This window comes from Leptodactylus fuscus, chromosome 1, assembly GCF_031893055.1.
Source record: "Leptodactylus fuscus isolate aLepFus1 chromosome 1, aLepFus1.hap2, whole genome shotgun sequence".
NCBI classification, from domain to species: domain Eukaryota; kingdom Metazoa; phylum Chordata; class Amphibia; order Anura; family Leptodactylidae; genus Leptodactylus; species Leptodactylus fuscus.
In genome coordinates, this window is record NC_134265.1 from 215,131,809 (window position 1) to 215,155,873 (window position 24,065).

The following is a 24,065-nucleotide window of genomic DNA, read 5'->3' on the forward strand; positions in this document are numbered from 1 at the left end:
CAACATGCAGTCTCATGTAACTACATCACTCTCTCCCCTCAGCCTCATCCAAAATGCAGTCTCATGTAACTACATCACTCTCTCCCCTCAGCCTCATCCAAAATGCAGTCCCATGTAACTACATCACTCACTTCCCTCAACCAACATGTAGTCCTATGTAACTACATCACTCTCTCCCCTCAGCCTCATCCAAAATGCAGTCCCATGTAACTACATCACTCACTTCCCTCAACCAACATGTAGTCCCATGTAACTACATCACTCTCTCTTCTCAGCCACATCCAACATGCCGTCTCATGTAAAACAAACCTCTTTCTCCCCTTCCATCCTCCATTACCACAAGACAATCCTCTCTGCTTTCTGTTCTCCGGCTTCCTCTATACAGCACAGAGCAGAGATGGCCGAAACTCCGCCCTCCTCTGAGAGGCCACGCCCCTTCCGGTGACATCATACCTACCAGGAGCAACTCCACTCTAGTCACGACAATTTAGTATCTATACCCTTTGGTAAGTCATGGAATTTTCTGTAGCTGTATAGTAGCAATATAGGTAATGCTGTGCGATCATGGTTCATTTAATATTCTTTGCTGTTCCGTGGTGCATGCAGTTTATGATGGTGACTAGAATGGAGTGAACGGTCTAGAATGGAGTTGCTGGAGGGAGTACCTACCAGGTGCAACTCCATTCTAGACAATTCATTACTGAGGTGACTAGATTGGAGCTACTGAAGGGAGACATTTCTTTACTGAGACATTTAGACATGTAAACATTTCTTTACTGAGGTGACTAGAATGGAGTTGCTTATAGGAGCTGCCACCAGAAATTCTAATCTAGTCACCTCACTACAGGACCGATTAGAGGGGAGTTTCTATAGGCAGGATACATAACTGGCCAAGAGGAACAACACACACACACACACACACACACACACACACACACACACACACACACACACACACACACTACATAATGTGTGTGTTTATTATGTATGATTATCAATAGGAATAGAGGAAACACACATTCCTAGACACATATATATATATATATATATATATATATATGTATATGTATAAATATGCATCTGCACACAGTTCCACACAACAGAGGATTAGAGAAGCAGGTCTGCACGCAGTACCACATGCCGTAGGATTAGATACGCACGTCTGCACACAGTTTCACTTGCTGGAGGATTAGATACGCACCTCTTCATACAATACCACACGGGGGAGGATTAGATACACGCATCTGCACACAGTACCACACCAACAAGTATTACATACTTGCGTCTAAACACAGTACTACATGGGAAAGGGTTAGATACAGCTTTACTCCAGGTATCCTTAACAACTGATCACAGGTTTTTCACTGACATCCAAAATGAGATACACATAATGACATGACGCTTAGATATATCTGAAGAAGAAGCTCATAGAAAGCTTCGAAACGTCATATTCTGTCATCATTATGAGTTAGCCATTAAAAAAGGTATCACCTACTGAAGACTTGCAAGTTTTTTGTTTTTTTATATTTCATAACCACTGGCTACACAGTACAAAAACAAACATTTTCCTTATGACGCTTATGGACATACACACAAAACACATACAAAATACACCAGTGCAAAACTGGGCAATTCTTATGGGGCCACTACAGAAACATAAAATGTAATATACCCGTGCAAGATAGATAGATAGATAGATAGATTGATAGATATACAGTACAGACCAAAAGTTTGGACACACCTTCTCATTCAAGGAGTTTTCTGTATTTTTATGACTATGAAAATTGTAGATTCACACTGAAGGCATCAAAACTACAAATTAACACATGTGGGATTATATACTTAATAAAAAAAGTGTGAAACAACTGAAAATATGTCTTATATTCTAGGTTATTCAAAGTAGCCACCTTTTCTTTTGATTACTGCTTTGCACACTCTTGGCATTCTCTTGATGAGCTTCAAGATGTAGTCACCGGAAATGTTCTTCACTTCACAGGTGTGCCCTGTCAGGATTAAACGGGTATTCTCATTACGCTTGTTCACCAACCTGCAGGCTGTTGTGCTCTATTCACTTCCTGCTTTTCTCGGCACATTGGTGGGTGGGGTTTCACTTGCATGGGATTGGTTGTAAATGAATTACCACAGTGTGAAGCTGATGTAGCAGAGCTGGATTTGAGTCAGTTTGCATTACATACAAGATACAACGAAGAAAAATCCAGCTCCGCTCCAGAGATCCTTAAAACTTAACGTGTATTTGCACTTATTAAGATCCAAGACGCATTACGAACATTGCTGTTATTACGATAGTTCCATTCTTACTGGGAAAAGCGACCAGCTGACGCGTTTCGAGGATAATGAGTCCTCTTAGTCGCAGCCTGGCTCTATTCCCACAAGACCTGCTATTAATACACTCAAACATAATTGCAAGCATCTGTTGTACTCAGAAAAACACCAACCAAGGTAAAAATATATTAACCCTTGAATTTGCCTGCATCCACCAGAAAAGCAGCAAAAATGTGTAGAAAAAAAATAAGTAGAAAAATGTGGGTGGGCACTCTCCAATCAGTAGACGGCATTTTCTTCTTTAATAAAAACAAGTCCTTTATGGGGTATATATAAAACAATTCCTCAGGGAGGGAGTGATAGCATTATTGGCAGAAAAATGGCAACAGCCGTTTCACGTTAAACCAAACGCTTTTTCAAGCCTAGTATGCAAATAATACAGAATAATATTTAAGATATATTCTCTTTATTCTTTATACTGTTTTCTTGCTATTTCCTATTCTTATGGTTTGTTTTTAATGGGCTTTAATTGAGTTTCGTTATGTAAATAGCGGATGCAGGTCAATTCAAGGGTTAATATATTTTTACCTTGGTTGGTGTTTTTTCTGAGTACAACAATTGCTTGCAATTATGTTTGAGTGTATTAATAGCAGGTCTTGTGGGAATAGAGCCAGGCTACGACTAAGAGGACTCATTATACTCGAAACGCGTCAGCTGGTTGCTTTTCCCAGTAAGAATGGAAGTATCGTGATAACAGCAATGTTTGTAATGCGTCTTGGATTTTAATTAGTGCAAATAAACTTTAAGTTTTAAAGAGGACCTTTCATCAGATTGGGCACAGGCAGTTCTATATACTGCTGGAAAGCTGACAGAGTGTCAGGAACACCCTTCTGACTGTAAAGCGCTACGGTACCGGGACCGATAGCGCTTTACCCGGGGCACAGATCGGGAAAGCCGATAGTGCGCTGAATTCAGCGCACTGTCAGCTTTCCAGCAGTATATGGAACTGCCTGTGCCCAATCTGATGAAAGGTCCTCTTTAAGGATCTCTGGAGCGGAGCTGGATTTTTCTTTTTTGTATCTTGTGAACACGTCCCAAGCCGATGGGCACGATATCCGAGCATCCTCCATCCTAAGGATTTATTTTTACACCATCATTTTTGGATTTTATATACATAAGGTCAAGTAAGTGGGCTGTGATCCATTTCCCCAACCCGTTGTTGTATTTTGCTTTACATACAGCCTATTTCAGCTCTTATCAGCCAAATTCAATTAAACCCACTGATAAAAGCTCAGAAATCCTGGAGCTGTCACCTCCCCAATCTGAGAAGCTCTGCTACTTATCAGACAAAAACAGCTCAGAGCTGCCCCCAGCCCCTCCCTCCCCCCTAGAGAGCAGGCAGCTACATCACTTGACAAATGAGCAGATAATCTCAAGGGCCATAGAAACAGAGTGTAAACAATGAAGTGAATAAATTAAGATAGCGGCCAAACAAAGTAATTTTGATAAAGCAATGTATTTAGGAAAAGTCTTAAATCCACATAAACTAGCAGTATAGATAGTATCCTTGTGATGGGACAACCCCTTTAATAAGTGGGATTTCCTGCCTTATTAATGGGGTTGGGACCATCAGTTGTGTTGTGCAGAAGTCAGGTGGATACACAGCTGATAGTCCTACTGAATAGACTGTTAGAATTTGTATTATGGCAAGAAAAAAGCAGCTAAGTAAAGAAAAACGAATGGCCATCATTACTGTAAGGTCAGTCAGTCTGAAAAATTGGGAAAACTTTGAAAGTGTCCCCAAGTGCAGTTGTAAAAACAATCAAGCACTACAAAGAAACTGGCTTAAATGAGGACCGCCCCAGGAAAGGAAGACCAAGAGTCACCTCTGCTGCGGAGGATAAGTTCATCCGAGTCACTAGCCTCAGAAATCGCAGGTTAACAGCAGCTCAGATTAGAGACCAGGTCAATGCCACACAGAGTTCTAGCAGCAGACATATCTCTACAACAACTGTTAAGAGGAGACTTTGTGCAGCAGGCCTTCATGGTAAAATGGCTGCTAGAAAACCACTGCTAAGGACAGACAACGAGCAGAAGTGAAGTATGGAGGAGGAGGTGTGATGGTGTGGGGGTGCTTTGCTTGTGACACTGTTGGGGATTTATTCAAAATACTGAACCAGCATGGCTACCACAGCATCTTGCAGCGACATGCTATTCCATCCGGTTTGCTTTAGTTGGACCATCATTTATCTTGCAACAGGACAATGACCCCAAACACACCTCCAGGCTGTGTAAGGGCTATTTGACCAAGAAGGAAAGTGATGGGGTGCTACGCCAGATGACCTGGCCTCCACAGTCACCAGACCTGAACCTAATCGAGATGGTTTGGGGTGAGCTGGACTGCAGAGTGAAGGTAAAAGGGCCAACAAGTGCTAAACATCTCTTGGAACTCCTTCAAGACTGTTGGAAGACCATTTCCGGTGACTACCTCTTGAAGCTCATCAAGAGAATGCCAAGAGTGTGCAAAGCAGTAATCAAAGCAAAAGGTGGCTACTTTGAAGAACCTGGAATATAAGACATATTTTCAGTTGTTTCACACTTTTTTGTTAAGTATATAATTCCACTTGTGTTAATTCATAGTTTTGATGCCTTCAGTGTGAATCTACAATTTTCATAGTCATGAAAATACAAAAATCTCTTTGAATAAGAAGGTGTGTCCAAACTTTTGGTCTTCACTGTGTGTGTGTGTGTGTGTATATATATATATATATATATATATATATATATATTTATGAGTGCCATGTGTAGATATAATTTGCACCTGACCAGTTCTGGAGCAATATGCAGATATGGTCCGAACTTTGTCGCCTTGGCCTGATGTGTTTACTATGACTTGCGCCACTTTCTTGTTGTAAGTAATAATTGAAATATATGGAAATTCGTAACTGACATAGATCTAAATTCTGATGTATTGTTGTGCGCCTAATTTATCAGTATATAGCCATGATGGAGAGTCCTCTCTGTTTGCACACACGCCATCGCTGGGATCACTCACTAACTGGGGATATGGTAAAGGACTTCCCGTTAGTGAACCGTTGCTTATTTCAGCTATATGTGCAAATGCACATACAGCTAAAAACTGTCAGTGTATACCGTAGTTGCTGACTGCAGAGTGTGACCTCTGCGGCGACGCAGGCGCAATCGCGTAATTGTACAGTCAGAAGGAGTACACTGGGCAGCTCTTCATAGGTGTGTGGCATTTAATACTGTGTGGGGAGGGAGGCTACTGTGAATTATATAATACTGTCTGTGGGGATGTGTACTGTGGAGCATATAATACTGTGTGTGTGGGGTGGCTACTGTGGAGCATATAAAACTGGGTGGGGGCCCCTTCACTATTTATATCACACAGTATCTGTTTTATAGCAGATGTGGCCAAAAGTCACAGGAAGGCATGTCCCAGTGCCGATTGTGTTGGATATGATGCTCAAACAGTCTATGGCGGTCTATGGCGCTATTGTTGCCATAATATCTGAGCAGTCTGATGCAGACAGGTGTCTCATGAACATGGCAGCACATCACGAGTTAAGTGACTTTGAACGTGGGATGATAATCAGTGCAAGACGCATAGCATTTTGGAGATTACCCGGGAATTTGGATTTCCCAGGTCAACAGTGCCTCGGGTGGACCTGCAATATCGCAGAGACAACGTTGGCAGCCGCATAAACCAGCATACTAGTCGACTAATAGTGTTTGAAAATCGGAAGTCACATTACCTCTGCAGAGTCTGTGTGTCAAATTGCTGCTTATTAGAATGTGGGGCGCCAGGACCCCATTTCCACCAGGACTGTACTCCCAAGAACTTGCACCGCATAGGCTTCACCAGTTGACCCGTGTTTCTTTGCTGATGCCGCAACACAGAGCTTGAAGACTGGCATGGGCCTGCAACCATCGTCATTGGACCACGTAACAGTGGCAGCATGTGGCATGGTCTGCTGAATCATGGTTCCAGTTGTACAGAGCCGATGGGCGTGTGGCGTATGCCCCATGAAGCCATGGATCCTGCATGCCAACAGGGACATGTCCAGGCTGGAGGTGGCTCCGTCATGGTCTGGGCCGTGACACAGGATTTGAACCTGTGTCCTGGTGTCTTGCCCTGTGTCTCCTTGCTTGCTGAGCTGTTCGGCTTGTTCAATAGTTGTCTCCTATGCGTGAGGCTCATCATCTGTTTGTACTGATTAGAACCCGCCCTGAATTAACCCTGATTGGACTGCGTATATATATATATATATATATATATATATATATATATATATATATATTAGCTGGTACCCGTGACTTCGTCTGCGGTGATTGTAGAAGTGGGTAAATACAGGCGCGGGTAAGGTTTTAGTAGTGTGTATAAAGTATGGGGTATAAAATGTAACTTTGTATCTTGTTGTTGCTGTAATTCTGAGAACATGTGAGACTTTTCTGTTGAACGTAATTTGTATTTCAGCTGCTATACGGTGTTCTGAGAAACTGTACATAGTGTCTTTGGGACAGAGGTATTTCAGGTTAATATACTTCGATATAAATCATTGTATGATTTGTTATTTTCCGCCAGTACATGTAAGTTTTGGGCACAGGATACTCTTGAGCAAGCCACATAAAGTCTGGCCCTGTGCATGACAGTTTAGTAACTCCATGCGCCTCTTATTAATAGCAATTAACCCCATCATGTCCCTCACATTAACCCCTGTGTAAGAGTTACTGATAGAGATGAGCGAGTACTGTTCGGATCAGCCGATCCGAACAGCATGCTCCATAGAAATGAATGGATGTACCTGGTACTGATCCGAACAGTACTCGCTCATCTCTAGTTACTGATATGTGAGAGACTTGGAGGTAATAATTAAGTATCTTCATTATTGAGGTCTTTTATTAGTATCTCCATATGTCTCACATATTAGTAACCTTTATATGGGGCACACAGGGGTTAATATGATGGACATGATGGGGTTTATTCCTATTAATGTGAGGCACATGGAGTTACTAACACTAAACTAATAACCCCAAATGGCTCACATTAATGAGAATAGGAACTAAAGGAAGGTAGCTGTGTGTTTCTTACTTTCACTTTGCTAGCAGCTTCCTGTCCTCCTCGGGGAAGGTTTGCAGAATGCAGACGGCAGGAGCTATCACTATAGCAGGCAGGCAGAGACTTGAGCAATTAAGCTCCACCCCCTGGGTTTCCTGCACCCCTCTCAAAGGGGAGTGTCCTTATGCCTTAGCTATAGCCAAGCACTGAAGAGACTCGGACTTCATTTAACTCTTGCAGGTCCTGTGCTTCTGGCGTGCCAGTGAAATATGGCAGGAGTGCCACTCTTGGCACGTGTGCCAGGGGTTGCAGACTTCTGCTGTACAGGGTAATATGAATTTTGTGGCTTGCTATGGTCCAAAGTGAAAATTTCAGCCAAATCGGTGGAGCGGTTTTTGCGTGATTGACCGCCAGACATCCGAACATCCAAAGTCACAAACCCACAAACTCACAGGATATATACACTCACCGGCCACTTTATTAGGTACACCATGCTAGTAACGGGTTGGACCCCCTTTTGCCTTCAGAACTGCCTCAATTCTTCGTGGCATAGATTCAACAAGGTGCTGGAAGCATTCCTCAGAGATTTTGGTCCATATTGACATGATGGCATCACACAGTTGCCGCAGATTTGTCGGCTGCACATCCATGATGCGAATCTCCCGTTCCACCACATCCCAAAGATGCTCTATTGTATTGAGATCTGGTGACTGTGGAGGCCATTGGAGTACAGTGAACTCATTGTCATGTTCAAGAAACCAGTCTGAGATGATTCCAGCTTTATGACATGGCGCATTATCCTGCTGAAAGTAGCCATCAGATGTTGGGTACATTGTGGTCATAAAGGGATGGACATGGTCAGCAACAATACTCAGGTAGGCTTTGGCGTTGCAACGATGCTCAATTGGTACCAAGGGGCCCAAAGAGTGCCAAGAAAATATTCCCCACACCATGACACCACCACCACCAGCCTGAACCGTTGATACAAGGCAGGATGGATCCATGCTTTCATGTTGTTGACGCCAAATTCTGACCCTACCATCCGAATGTCGCAGCAGAAATCGAGACTCATCAGACCAGGCAACGTTTTTCCAATCTTCAATTGTCCAATTTCGATGAGCTTGTGCAAATTGTAGCCTCAGTTTCCTGTTCTTAGCTGAAAGGAGTGGCACCCGGTGTGGTCTTCTGCTGCTGTAGCCCATCTGCCTCAAAGTTCGACGTACTGTGCGTTCAGAGATGCTCTTCTGGCTACCTTGGTTGTAACGGGTGGCTATTTGAGTCACTGTTGCCTTTCTATCAGCTTGAACCAGTCTGGCCATTCTCCTCTGACCTCTGGCATCAACAACGCATTTCCGCCCACAGAACTGCCGCTCACTGGATGTTTTTTCTTTTTCGGACCATTCTCTGTAAACCCTAGAGATGGTTGTGCGTGAAAATCCCAGTAGATCAGCAGTTTCTGAAATACTCAGACCAGCCCTTCTGGCACCAACAACCATGCCACGTTCAAAGGCACTCAAATCACCTTTCTTCCCCATACTGATGCTCGGTTTGAACTGCAGGAGATTGTCTTGACCATGCCTAAATGCACTGAGTTGCCGCCATGTGATTGGCTGATTAGAAATTAAGTGTTAACGAGCAGTTGGACAGGTGTACCTAATAAAGTGGCCGGTGAGTGTGTATATATATATATATATATATATATATATATATTCTCCTATCCTGTTACTATTATAAAGGTGAATGTTTGTGGGTTTGTATGTTTGGATGTTTGTTCCTCAATCACAGCCAAACGGCTGAACGAATTTTGGTGAAATTTCACACACACCTACATATTTCCCACGAAAGTCGAATAGGCTACTTTAAATGTGGGTCACTCACCCCAAATCGCCACCGTCACCCTCCAAAGACCCCTCCGGGCTCGGCTATAGAAGCTGGCATTCTGCCAGCGCTGCTCTGTCCACGCTCCTCCTATTGGTGCATGGCAGGCTGTGGGCGGGCTATAGAGCCAGGGCTGCGGCACCATAGGTTGGGGGCTGAATGTGGGCGTGTCGATTCACCAGGGACACAGTGAGGAAGATGGCGGCAGCCCACATAGTCCCGGAGCCGCAGCTATACTAGGCCACCTGCACACATCGCAGAGGATAAGGAGGAGGCTGCTGTACCCGACTCAACACATACAGGTCAGTGCAGCGGGGGGAGGGGGTGTCCCTGGGGGGAAGGGGTGTTCCCAGGTCGGTGTCCCCAGCTTCAGTCCCCCCCCCCCACCCACCCACATCGGCCCCCGTGTAGTACGACTCAACATGGCCTCACTCCTCCGTTGCAGTGAGGTGTCTGGTTGCTATGACGCCGGAGCTCGCTCTGCTACATACACGACACAGGCAGCAGCACGAGGACTGTCTGCACTCAGCGAGCAGACACAGCAACGGAGGACACAGGCCAAGGCGAGTTGTACTACACAGGGGCCGATGTAGGGAAGGGGGGGGCCATGAAGCTGGGGCCACAGATGGGGGGACAAGAGACTGGGGGGCAGAGATGGTGGGGGGCAGATATGGGGGGACATGAGACTGAGGGGCAGAGATGGGGGGGACAAGAAACTGGGGGCAGATGAAGTGGACTGGGGCCGGAGAAGGGGGGGACATGAAGCTGGGGTCAGGGATAGGGAGAGAAGAAACTGGGAGCAGAGATGGAGGGGACATGAAGCTGGAAGCAGAGATGGGGGGGGGGACAAGATACTAGGGGCAGAGATAGGGGGGCGGCCAGATACTGCGGGCAGAGATGGGGGGCGGCCAGATACTGTGGGCAGAGATGGGGGAGGGGAACAAGATACTGGGGGCAGAGATGGGGGGGACAACATACTGGACGCAGAGATGGGGGGGACAACATACTGGACACAGAGATTGGGGGGACAACATACTGGAGGCAGAGATGGGGGGGACAACATACTGGACGCAGAGATGGGGGGAGACAAGAAACTGAAGGCAGATGAACTAGACTGGGGGCACAGATAGGGGGACAAGAAATATAAGCGGTTCAGCACCACCGCCAAACCGCAGACGCAGCTGATATATATATATATATATATATATATATATATATATATATATATAGATATATATGACTCTGACACTTCCTGTCTGTGTTAGTATTGTGTACAGGCATCTGAATACAAGTTGGACACCCCGGAGATCTACTTGCTGGTGATCTTCTCTTGTTCTTTGGAGCTTCCCTCTGCTGGCTGCAAGCTTACTATAACTTTACCACACCCCCTGAGATACTACTGGACTTCTACCTGGTCTTTACGTATCTGCACCTGGACTACTACCTCAGCCTCCTGTGGGCTATCCGAGTGCTGTCTCTGGCCTCCCCAGCCTTACCGACTACTGGACTCCTGCTCCCGTATCACTAGTATTGTGACAACTGTGTTCAAATGGTCGCAATTGGGCCCCATTGTCCGGGTACAGGGATTAATGGATTAATGGTGCTCGATACATGTAACTTATGGCAGACCATATGCACCCCTTTCTGATGTTGGAGTTTCCTGGTGGGGACGCTGTGTACCAACACGACAGTACGACACGTCATTGCTCATTGTTGTCTGGGGACTTTCTTAATCAACACACCATTGACCTCACGACCCTGGATTGGCCTGCCCGCTCGGCCGACCTTAACCTAGTGCATTTATGGGATGCTGTGGATAGCAGTGTCTTCTCCATGAACCCAGCACCAACTACACAGGACCAATTGTGGGCTGCAGTGCAGACTGCTTGGATCAATATACCTCCAAAACTCTTCCAACACCTCGTGGAGTCCATGCATCGTCTTGCAGTCATCAGGGCTCGTGGAGGAGCAACCCGCTATTGATGGTACCTCCGGTACCTTCCCATGACTTTTGGCCACTGAGTGTATTATTATTATTATTCTTATTATTGGTTATAATTACGTTGCATGGTCACTATAAAACAGATCCTATATGATGTACAGTCATGGCCAAAAGTTTTGAGAATGACACAAATATTAAATTTTCACATGATCTGCTGCCCTCTGGTTTCTATGTGTGTTTGTCAGATGTTTTTATCACATACAGAAATATAATTGCAATCATATTATGAGTAACAAAAGCTTATATTGACAGAATGAGTTAATGCAGCAAGTCAATATTTGCACTGTTGACCCTTCTTCTTCAGGACCTCTGCAATTCTCCCTGGCATGCTCTCAATCAACTTCTGGACCAAATCCTGACTGATAGCAGTCCATTCTTGCACAATCAATGCTTGCATTTTGTCAGAATTTTTAGGTTTTTGTTTGTCCACCCGTCTCTTGATGATTGACCACAAGTTCTCAATGGGATTAAGATCTGGGGAATTTCCAGGCCATAGACCCAAAATCTCTATGTTTTGTTCCCTGAGCCATTTATTTATCACCTTTGCTTTATGGCAAGGTGCTCCATCATGCTGGAAAAGGCATTGTTGATTGCCAAACTGCTCTTGGATGGTTGGGAGAAGTTGATCTTGGAGGACATTCTGGTACCATTCTTTATTCATGGCTGTGTTTTTTTTTTTTTTTTTTTTTTTTTTTTAATTTTATTTATGTAGATTGTAAGTCCACATAGAGCTCACAATGTACATTTTTCACTGTCAGTATGTCTTTGGAATGTGGGATGGAAATCCATGCAAACACGGGGAGAACATACAAACTCCTTGCAGATGTTTTTTTTGCCCTTGGCAGGATTTGAACACCAGGACTCCAGTGCTGCAAGGCTGCAGTGCTAACCACTAAGCCACCGTGTGGTTCCCTCATGGCTGTGTTTTTAGGCAAGACTGCGAGAGAGCCGATTCCCTTGGCTGAGAAGCAACCCCACACATGAATGGTTTCAGGATGCTTTACAGTTGGCATGAGACAAGACTGGTGGTAGCGCTCACCTCGTCTTCTCCGAATAAGCTGTTTTCTAGATGTCCCAAACAATCAAAAAGGGGATTCATCAGAGAAAATGACTTTACCTCAGTCCTCAGCAGTCCACTCCCTGTACCTTTTGCAGAATATCAGTCTGTCCCTGATGTTTTTTCTGGAGTGAAGTGGCTTCTTTGCTGCCCTGCTTGAGACCAGGCCTTGCTCCAAGAGTCTCCGCCTCACAGTGCGTGCATATGCACTCACACCTGCCTGCTGCCATTCCTGAGCAAGCTCTGCGCTGCTGGTACCCCGATCCCGCAGCTGAAACACTTTTAAGAGACGGTCCTGGCGCTTGCTTGTCTTTCTTTGGCGCCCTGGAGCCTTTTTGCCAACAATGGAACCTCTCTCCTTGAAGTTCTTGATGATGCGATAGATTGTTGACTGAGGTGCAATCTTTCTAGCTGCGATACTCTTCCCTGTTAGGCCATTTTTGTGCAGTGCAATGATGACTGCACGTGTTTCTTTAGAGATAACCATGGTTAGCAGAAGAGAAACAATGATGCCAAGCACCAGCCTCCTTTTACAGTGTCCAGTGGTGTCATTCTTACTTAATAATGACAGATTGATCTCCAGCCCTGTCCTCATCAACACCCACACCTGTGTTAATGGAGCAATCACTGAAACGATGTTAGCTGGTCCTTTTAAGGCAGGGCTGCAATGATGTTGAAATATGTTTTGGGGGATAAAGTTCATTTTCTAGACAAATATTGACTTTGCAAGTAATTGCTGTTAAGCTGATTACTCTTTATAACATTCTGGAGTATATGCAAATTGCCATTAGAAAAACTGAAGCAGTAGACTTTGTAAAAATTAATATTTGTATCATTCTCAAAACTTTTGGCCATGACTGTAAATAATAAACATTAATTGTTCAAAAGTACCAAATGCAGAGACCTTTACATTTCAGTACAAAGTTGTTTTGAATTGTTAAAAGCTCAGTAAAGCCCCATTCCCACAACTGTAATTTGTGGGTCCATAACTGTCTGCAATTGTGGATCTGCAGAGTATTAAGCCTAAATTGCCGTGTTGGCACTTTGTGATAATTTAGTGGCTGTTGGATTGCAGTCTGGGCACTCGGTCTCTTAAAGGTTTGCTACCACTGGTATATAGTTACTGCAGGTAGGTTCATGGTCTCGGTGTATTCTGTAGTTGCTATATGTAGGTCCTCCTTACAGCAACTCCATTCTAGCTGTCTCACTACTGACCTGACTAGAATGGAGTTGCTGCAGGTAGGTTCATGGTCTCGGTATATTCCGTAGTTGATATAGGTAGGTCATCCTTACAGCAACTCCATTCTAGCTGTCTCACTACTGACCTGACTAGAATGGAGTTGCTGCAGGTAGGTTCATGGTCTCGATGTATTCTGTAATTATTATTATTATTGTTTATTTATATAGCACCATTAATTCCATGGTGCTTTTCATTTGGGGGTTTACATACAGTACAAAAAATATACAAGCAGATATAATACTAACAATGATCGACTGGCAAAGTGGGATGGGGGGCCCTGCCCGCAAGGGCTTACAATCTATGAGGGAAAAGGGATAGAGACGGAAGGTGAGGGGGAGACCGTTCAGGTGGTGGTATGGTGGAAGTAGTGTTATTGGGGTTTGTAGGCCTTCCTGAGTAGGTGAGTCTTCAAGGCCTTCTTGAAACCTGTGATTGTGGGGGTCTGTCTTATGTTTCTTGGTAAGGAGTTCGAGTATGGGGGATGCAAGGGAGAAATCATGGAGACAGTTGTGTGTGTTTAGTGGATGAGAGCAGAGTAGGAGGTCTTTGGAGTATCTGAGATTACGTGTGGGCAGGTAGAGGGAGATTAGGTCAGAGATATATGGAGGGGACAGGTTGTGGATGGCTTTGTATGTTAGCGTTAGTAACTTGAGCTGGGCAACGGGTAGCCAGTGAAGGGATTGACAGAGGGAAGCAGCCGATGAAGAACGATAATTAAAGAGGACCTTTCATGGGTTTGGGCACAGGCAGTTCTATATACTGCTGGAAAGCCGACAGTGCGCTGAATTCAGTGCACTGTCAGCTTTCATGATCTGTGCCCCGGGTGAAGAGCTATCGGTCCCGGTACCTTAGCTCTTCATAGTCAGAAGGTCGTTCCTGACAGTCTGTCGGGAACTGCCTTCTTCACAGCAGCGCCTATAGCGCTGTACTATGAGAGTGGTGAGGAATGCCTCCTCTCTCTCCTCACAGTACTAGTCTATAGACGAGCACTATCAGGAGGAGAGGAGGCGTTCCTCCCCGGTCTCACAGTACAGCGCTATAGTCCCTGCTGCGAAGGACGTTCCTGACAGACTGTCAGGAACGCCCTTCTGACTGTGAAGTGCTACGGTACTGGATCTGATAGCTCTTCACCCAGGACACAGATCGTGAAAGCCGACAGTGCGCTGAATTCAGCGCACTGTCTGCTTTCTTGCAGTATATAGAACTGCCTATGCCCAAACCCATGAAAGGTCCTCTTTAAGCGAGCAGCACATTTTGAGGTGTACTGGAGGGGGCAAGGGTGTTTGCTGGGAGTCCATGGAGAAGAGTGTTGCAGTAATCTAAGCGGGAGATTATGAGGGCATTGAGTATCATCTTGGCAATTTCTGGGATATGGACTCGATAGATGTTCTTGAGTTGGAGGCGGCAGGAAGTTTTGAGGTATTGAACGTGTGACTTGAAGGATAGGTTGGAGTCCACGCCTATCCCAGGGCATCAGACCTGTGGGACAGGGGTAAGTGTGATTCTGTTAACTTTGATAGATGAGTCAGGTAGAGGGACTGTATGGGATGGGGCGAAGATGATGAACGCCGTTTTCTCCATGTTGAGTTTGAGAAAGCGGGAGGAGAGAAAGGAGGCTACGGCTGCTAAACAGTCTGGCCAACAGAGAGGTAATGTCTGGTCCAGAGAGGTATATTTGGGTGTCATCGGCATAGCAATCGTGTTGAAAACCATGAGATTCTTTGAGTTGACCCAGGCCGAGGGTTTAGATGGAGAACAGGAGGGGTCCTAGGACGGAGCCTTGGGGGACACCTACAGAGAGAGGGCGTGGTGAGGAGGTGGTATGCGAGTGGGAGACGCTGAATTTGCGGTCGGAGAGGTATGAGAAGATCCAGGAAAGGGCCAGGTCTGAGATACCAAGGGATGAGAGATTTTCTAACAAGAGGGAGTGGTCAACTGTGTCAAAGGCAGAGGTGAGGTCAAGAAGGAGAGGGACAGAGTAATGACGCTTGGCTTTGGCGGTTAGAAGGTCATTAGTGGCTTTGGGTAGGGCAGTTTCAGTGGAGTGACGGGGTCTGAAGTCTGTCAAAGAGCAGGTTGGACAAGAGATAGGAGGATAGTTCAGAGTGGACTCGTTGCTCAAGCAGTTTTGAGGGGTATGGGAGTAGTGAGATGGAATGATATTTGGTTGGAGTGGACAGGTCGAAGGATGGTTTCTTAAGTATAGTAGTGACAGTGGAACGTTTGAAGGCGTAAGGGAAGGATCCATTGGTTAGAGATAGGTTGAAGAGATGGGTTAGGGCTGGGGTGTTGACTTCAGTGAGTTTGGGAATGAGATGTGACTGGATTGGGTTAAGCGTGCAGGAGGTGAGGTGGGATTTAGAGTTTAGGGTGGAGAGCTTTTTTGTCAGTGACGGTGGAGAAACAGGTTAAGGATGAGGTGCTTTAGGTATGTCCTCCTTACTGCAACTTCATTCTAGCTGTCTCACTATTGACCTGACTAGAATGGAGTTGCTGACTAGAATGGAGTTGCATGGTCTCGGTGTATTCTGTAGTTGCTATAGGTAGGTCCTCCTTACAGCAACTCTATTCTAGCTGTCTCCTACAGAATTGACTAGAATGGAAATGCTACAGGTTCATGGTCTCGGTATATTCTGTACAGGTTGGTCATTTTAAAAAATACAAAATACTAGCCAATGAAAATGAGCCAAAAGCACACTGTAGGGAATCATCCCCATGTGTACAAATTGCAGCAGATATTAATACATAAAGCCCATACACTGTTGCATAATAAAATGTAACATATGCGTGAATAGCGTGAATAACATATGCTTTTTAAAAGCTAATATTTTAAACCCCACTCCCATTTTAAAATAAAACTATAGGAACATACATGTAAATCATACCTTTGCATGCACAGGGGGGCGGTCGTGCATGATCCGACGTCATCTTCGGTCCCGCCTTCCCCTTCTTTCTTCTTCCAGCGACGTGCTCCTGTCCTGGCTCTTCTCCGCCTTCATCTTCTGTTCTTCCGGCGGGTTGCATTCAAATCCCGCGCGTGTGCAGTAGCGCTCCCATCGGAGCGCCACTGCGCACGCGACATTTTTGTTGTAGTTCTAAGTATCCCTTAGAACTACACGAGCATGTGCAGTATGCTCGCGAACATCTTCACTTCGGAAGAACAGAAGATCCCTGGAAGAAAAGAATTTGGCGCCAATCCGCGCCGTCCGATGACGTCAGCCAACCTAGCGCGTCATTGGCTATCCGCCCATCTACATTCACGTGGGATCATCAGAGGATCATCATCGGACAGCGCGGATTGGCACCAAATTCGACCCAGATGCTGGCTTCACTTGAACAAGATATTCTGGTGAGTGGGTGGAGCGTCAGGCACCCTTTAAATAGCATAATTTTCTGGAACATGGTGCTGCCAATGTCACTACTTGGAAGTCAGTGCTAAGTTAGTTCTGGGAAATTAGCCTTGTTAACAGGTCCTACCATTGTGGGCATGTGTTTGACTCCTCTTGGAGAGGCTACTATTTTCAGTTACTGGTTAGTCTAGTCAGGTCCCCTTATGACTGGTGCACTAATGTACTTACTTACTTATGGTAGAGTTGGAAGGGACCTCAAGGGCCATCGGGTCCAACCCCCTGCGAGTGCAGGTTTTCCTAAATCATCCCAGCTATATGTTTATCCAGATTCCGCTTGAAGTTCCATTGATGGAGCGCCCACCACCTCCCGTGGCAGCCTATTCCACTCTCTCACTACCCTCACTGTCAGAAAGTTTTTCCTAATGTCTAATCTGTATCTCTTTCCCTTTAGTTTCATCCCATTGCTTCTTGTACTTCCTTGTGCTAATGAGAATAGGGTAGATCCCTCTGCACTGTGACTACCTTTCAGATATTTGTAGACTGCTATTAAATCTCCCCTCAGCCTTCTCTTCTGCAAACTAAACAATCCCAGTTCTTTTAGCCGCTCCTCATAGGACATGGTTTGCAGACCTTCCACCATTTTGGTTGCTCTTCTCTGGACTTGCTCCAATATATCGATGTCTTTCTTGAATTGAGGCGCCCAGAACTGTACACAGTATTCCAGGTGTGGCCTGACCAGGGAAGAGTACAGCGGAATAATGACCTCTCTTGATCTAGATTCAATGCTTGTCTTAATACATCCCAGAATTTTATTAGCCTTTTTTGCAGCAGCACCGCACTGTTGGCTCATGTTGAATTTGTGATCTACTATTATGCCCAAGTCCTTTTCCCCTATGCTATCACTTAGTTCTATTCCTCCCATACTATATATGTTTTTTACATTTCTGTTACCCAGATGTAGAATTTTGCATTTGTCCCTGTTAAATACCATTTTGTTCGCCCTAAGCCCATTGTTCCAGTGTGTCTAAGTCCTTTTGAATACACTCTCTCTCCTCTCTAGTGTTGGCTATTCCTCCTATCTTCGTATCATCTGCAAATTTTATGAATTCCCCAATAATTCCATCGTCCAGATCATTTATAAAGAGATTAAAAAGTACTGGGCCCAGAACAGAGCCCTGCGGCACCCCGCTTTTGACTTTCTTCCCGTTCGATGTGTAGCCATTTAGTATTACTCGTTGTGCCCGATCATTAAGCCAGTTGTGAATCCACCTAACTGATTTTTTGTCAAAGCCATACTTAATCATTTTTTCAATAAGAAGGTTATGTGATACTTTATTAAATGCCTTACTGAAGTCAAGATATACTATGTCCACGGCATTCCCTTGGTCCAACCATTCAGTGATTTTGTTGTAGAAGGTAATCAGGTTAGTCTGACAAGATTTATTGGTCATAAAGCCGTGCTGGCTCTGGTTAATTAATGCCTTCCCATCCAGGTACCGAAGTAAATGTTCCTTGACAATTTGCTCAAAGATTTTTCCTGCTATCGAGGTCAGACTTACCGGCCTGTAATTTCCTGGATCGTCCCTTTTCCCCTTTTTGTAGATGGGGACAACATTTGCCCTTTTCCAATCTAAGGGTGCATTCACACTGAGTAAACGCTAGCTTATTCTGAACGTAAAACACGTTCAGAATAAGCGGCGTCTAAAGCAGCTCCATTCATTTCTATGGGAGCGGGGATACGAGCGCTCCCCATAGAAATGAATGGGCTGCTTCTTTCACTCCGTGCAGTCCCATTGAAGTGAATGGGGAGTGCTGGCGTATACGGCAAGCTCTGCTCATGCCGGAGCGTACACGCCGGCACTCCCCATTCACTTCAATGGGACTGCACGGAGTGAAAGAAGCAGCCCATTCATTTCTATGGGGAGCGCTCGTATCCCCGCTCCCATAGAAATGAATGGAGCTGCTTTAGACGCCGCTTATTCTGAACGTGTTTTACGTTCAGAATAAGCTAGCGTTTACTCAGTGTGAATTCACCCTAAGGGTGTATTCACACTGAGTAAACGCTAGCTTATTTTGTAGTGTAAAATTACACTTGTAAATTTTGCTATCCCATTGACTTCAATGACATTTTACAGGCGTATTTTTACAGGCGTATTTTTTACAGGCGTATTTTTTACAGGCGTATTTTTACACTTGTAAAAAAATATCATTGAAGTCAATGGGATAGTAAAATTTACAAGTGTAATTTTACTCTACAAAATAAGCTAGCGTTTACTCAGTGTGAATGCACCCTAAAGGGACCACTCCTGTTTCCCATGACTTACCGAAGATTATAGCAAGGGGTTCTGTTATTTCCTCTGCTATCTCTTTCAGGACTCTAGGGTGTAAATCATCTGGTCCTGGGGACTTGGTTTCCTGTAACTTGGCTAAGTGCTCTCTTACCAGACCTTCGCTTATAGTCAGCTTGGAGTCCTCCTTCCCCTCATCTCCATCACCATTAATGTCGATATTTCCATTAGTTTCTTGGGAGAAGACGGATACAAAATATGAATTTAGTAGCTCCACCTGCTGTTCCACCATGTTAACTGTTTCTCCTTTGTCATTCTTCAGGACTCCAATGGTCTCCTTCACTTTTCTTTTGCTTTTAACATATCCCCAAAATCCTTTTACCTTACTCTTTGCCTCTTTTGCAAGCTTCAATTCGTGTTCAGCCTTAGCTCCTTTGATGCTTGTCTTGCAGAGTCTGCAGACTGCTGTGTACTCTTCCTTAGTTATAGTTCCCATCTTCCACTTTTTGTATGTTTCCTTTTTCCTTTTTAGCAGGTTATGTAATTTTTTGGTCATCCATCCTGATATTTTTAGGTGCTTCCCATTTTTCTTCCTTCTAGGTATTGTTAGTTCCTGTATTTAATGATTTCCCTACGGAAGATTTCCCACCCTTCATGTGCATTTTTGTGCTTAAGAATTTTGCACCATGGAATTCTGCTAACCCTTGCCTTCAGGCTCTTGAAGTCTGCCCTGCTAAAGTCGAGCCTTGAAGTCTGTGTCTTCTCAGGTCTTCTTCTTGCAACCCCAAACTCAAGTATAGCATGATCGCTGAATCCCAGTGTCCCTGCTACCCGTAGTCCCTTAACCATGTGCTCTTTGTTGGTTAGGACTAGGTCCAAAATGGATGTTCCTCTCGTGTTTTCTTCTACTAGCTGGGCAATGAAGTTGTCTGCTAGAGAGGATAAAAATTTGATGGAGCCTTTACTCTTGGCTGTGTGGGTTTCCCAATAAATGTCAGGGTAATTGAAGTCTCCCATGATCACTATTTCATGTTTCTTTGAGAATCGCATAGGGACTAGGGATTACTAGGGTCTTCCTTTGAGGGACAGTTTGGTACTGCCCTTGTAAGGGCGGGAGGCACATTGGGGGCAAGGGCCTATCGGCAGGTTGAGAACAGGGATTGTTATAGATCCTCCTGTGTTATGCCTGGCTCCATATGATTGTTTCCTGCCCGTTCTTCAACAGTTGGTGAGACAGTTTCATATTTTTGTATATAGCTGTAACTGACTGTTGTAATTAGAGATGAGCGAACAGTGAAATATTCTATATTCAATTCGAATAGCCCCTCAATATTCGACTATTCGTACGAATATCGAATCCCATTATAGTCTATGGGGAAAAAATGTTTGTTTCAGGGGAAACCAATATTCACCTAAGGAGGGTCACCAAGTCCACTATGTCACCTCAGCAAATGATGACAACACCTCTGGAATGCAACTGGGACAGCAGGGGAAGCATGCCTGGGGGCATCTAACACACCCAAGTCCCAGTTTTACCCCACTATCACAGCCTATCAACCAGACACTTTCCACACTCAAAAAACCTCTATAAAAGTGGAAAAATACCTGGAAACCTTCTTTCCTCCCCAATTGTATGGACAGAAACCCAAATTTTTTAGCTAAAGAAATATTAGCATGCGCTCATCACAATCCCTGACTTGATAGCTGCGTTAAGCAGGGTACCACACTGAATAGGACCGAACACCAGGAACAGGTGTTACAATGGCTAGCAAATAATGCTTACAGCTCCTTATCCACCAGCCAGTCAGCCACTACCTCAAGTCCTCTTCCTTGCCAAGAGTCTGGTCCTCCTTCCTCCCAACATGCCCAATCTTCCCAGCACAGTCATCCCACATTTTCTCCTTCCCAGGAGATGTTTTCAGGTCCTTTAACTGTCTCTCACTCTGTCCAACCACTTCACCAATCCCAGGAGCTACCAGACGACTTTGTGTGTCCTGATGCCCAAACACTGGAACATCCGCCATCTCTGTGTGATTTAGTTGTTGTGGACCAGCAGGCCGTCATCAATGACGCCAATGCTGGTGCTGCAGTCCAAACCACCAGCCAGGTCACCTCCACATCTGCCTCTGAAACTTTGGGGAGTTCACCCTCATCCTCCTCTTTTCCTGCAATATCATGCACCTCTTCCCAGCAACTCCCCATCTCCCAGGCCTTTCATCGCCGGCACAAGTACAGCACAACCCACCTACTTGCCCAAGCCTTCAACGGCCTCATCTTAAAACTGCTGGCCCAGGAGATGTCACCGTCCCGGCTTGTGGAGACTCAGGCCTTCTGTGACCTGCTGGCAACTGCGGCACCTCGCTATGCCGTACCTACTTCTCCCGGTGTGCCGTCCACGCTTTGCTGCAGCACGTGTCCCGTAACATCAGGCGGGCCATTAGTTCCGCACTTTGCACAAAGTTCCACTTGACCACCGTGGCGTTGAAAAGTGCATGTGGCCAGGGACGCTACATCTTAATCACGGCACACTGGATGAATGTAGTTGAGGCTGGGACAGGTCGCAAACTGTGGCGGCCTGCCTTGTCTCGCCGCCCAATATTCCTGGCAGGAGTGCTGAAACACCACTCTCCTCCTCCTCCTTTGCCGCCGTTAAATTGATCCCAGCTACCAGCTGGAAACGCTGCAACACTGGCGTGGGGAGACGTCAGCAGGCCGTGCTGAGGCTCATCAGCTTGGAGGACAGACAGCACACTGCCTCCGAGGTGAGGGATGCCATCCTAGATGACACGGCAATGTGGTTTTCGCCACTGCACCTGGGCCCAGGCATGTTTTCATGTGTGATTATGGCCGGAACCTGGTAGCGCCTCTGGAGCTTGCCAGCCTCCAACACGGTCCATATCTGGCCCACTTTTCAAGTTAGTGGTGCCAATGGTCTTTTAAAAACGTACCCAAATTTTCTCGAGGTAGTGGTGAAAGTGCGGCGCTTGTGTGCCCACTTTGGCAAGTCTACAGTAGCCGCTGCTAGCCTCAATACACTACAGCAACGCCTACATCTACCTGAAGCACCAGCTGTTTTTTCGATGTCACCACACGCTGAAACCCTATATAACCTATGTTGAGCAGGGTGTGTGAGCAGCAGAGACCTTTCATGGAGTTGCAAAACCCAAGGGTTCATCAGTCAGGACTAGGTCCAAAATGGATGTTCCTCTCGTGTTTTCTTCTACTAGCTGGGCAATGAAGTTGTCTGCTAGAGAGGATAAAAATTTGATGGAGCCTTTACTCTTGGCTGTGTGGGTTTCCCAATAAATGTCAGGGTAATTGAAGTCTCCCATGATCACTATTTCATGTTTCTTTGAGAAACGCATAGGGACTAGGGATTACTAGGGTCTTCCTTTGAGGGACAGTTTGGTACTGCCCTTGTAAGGGCGGGAGGCACATTGGGGGCAAGGGCCTATCGGTCATCAGTCAGCTCCCTCAGTTTCTCAACCATGAGTGCCCGTGGATGGCAGACTTATGTGAAATCCTATCCCATCCTTTCCACTGGACACTTTACAAACTCACTAGAACCTCTATGAAAATGGATAAACAATTGGAAACCTTCTTTCCTCTACATTAACATGGACAGAAACATAACTTTAAACCGAAAGAAACATTAGCATGCGCTCATCACAATTCCTGATTTGACAGCTGCGTTAAGCAGGGTACAACGCAGACCAGGCCCGAGCACCAGGAACAGGTGTTACAATGGCTAGCAGATAATGCTTCCAGCTGCTTTTCCACCAGCCAGTCATCCACTACCTCTAGTCTTGTTCATACCCAAGAGTCTGCTCCTCCTTCCTCCCAACATGCCCAATCTTCCCAGCAGAGTCATCCCACCCTTGCCCCCTCCCAGGATCTATTTTCGGGTCCTTTAACTGTCTCTCCCTCTGTTGAACCACTACCAGACGACTTTGTGTGTCCTGATGCCCAAATACTGGAGCATCCGCCATTTCCTGCCAATTTTGTGGTTGTGGACCCGCAACCAGTGTTTCTCAGCCTTAGTGATGATGACGAGACACAGTTGCCATCAGGGCAAGCTGTGGTTATGTGCGGTTTGCAGTAAGAGGAGAGTGAGCAATTGGAAAAGGAGTTGGTGGACGACGAGGCTACCGACCGGACATGGACAGGGATGATGTCTAGCGGGGAAAGCAGTGTAGATATGGAGGTAAGCTAAGCAGAAAAACAGGTGGCTAGAGCCAGAGGCATGGATACGGGTGATGTCTAGGGGGGAAAGCAGTGTAGATGTGGAGGCAAGCGCAGAAGCAAAAAAGGACTAGAGGCAGAGGCACAGGACAGTCGCTCATTCCTGTATACTGTCATATACGCTTAATATATCTAGTCTCTCTGTATACAAAAAAACCAAACATTTGTATACATCACAAAATCCGTAAAGCAAGCACTAAGGGACGAGGATGTGCCCGGGGGCGTGGAAATGCAGCTGGGGAGCAAGGTTGCGGTCAAGCTACAGCTAGAGGCAGAGGCATGTCCAGAGGCACAGGACAGCTGCTTCACAGAAGCCAACCCAGAGCCAGCAAGGCCCAAGATTTTTCCTGTACTAGCCACTCGCCCAAAACTTGCCCAAGTTGGCCACCTCTCTTGATGTTGTGTAGATTTTGCAGCGTATATGTGGAGGACAAACTGAGTGCATTTTGCACACTGTGCAACTCAAAACTAAATAGAGGCTCTGAGAAAAGCAACCTGAGCACCTCAGCCATGCGCCGTCATTTGTAAGGCAAGCACTGGTCTCCGTGGGAGAGAACAAACGCAGGACAATCATCGGCCGGCGTTGCCAACACTGTTTCCAGTGCTGGTGCTGCAGTCCAGACCACCAGCCTGGACACCTCCACA

At 45.7% G+C, this 24,065-nt stretch overlaps 1 protein-coding gene across 2 annotated transcripts in view; it reads left to right on the forward strand.

Annotated features, from left to right (window-relative positions):
* The first annotated feature begins 426 nt into the window (after window positions 1-426).
* Window positions 427-24,065, forward strand: part of MED11 (mediator complex subunit 11) — a 68,309-nt gene continuing 44,670 nt past the window's right edge. The window contains exon 1 of one of the 2 annotated variants that reach the window (XM_075283690.1): window positions 427-506. The gene's annotated coding sequence lies outside the window, so the exon portion shown is untranslated. The remainder of the gene's footprint in view (window positions 507-24,065) is intronic. The other variant, XM_075283691.1, reaches the window with a different exon arrangement.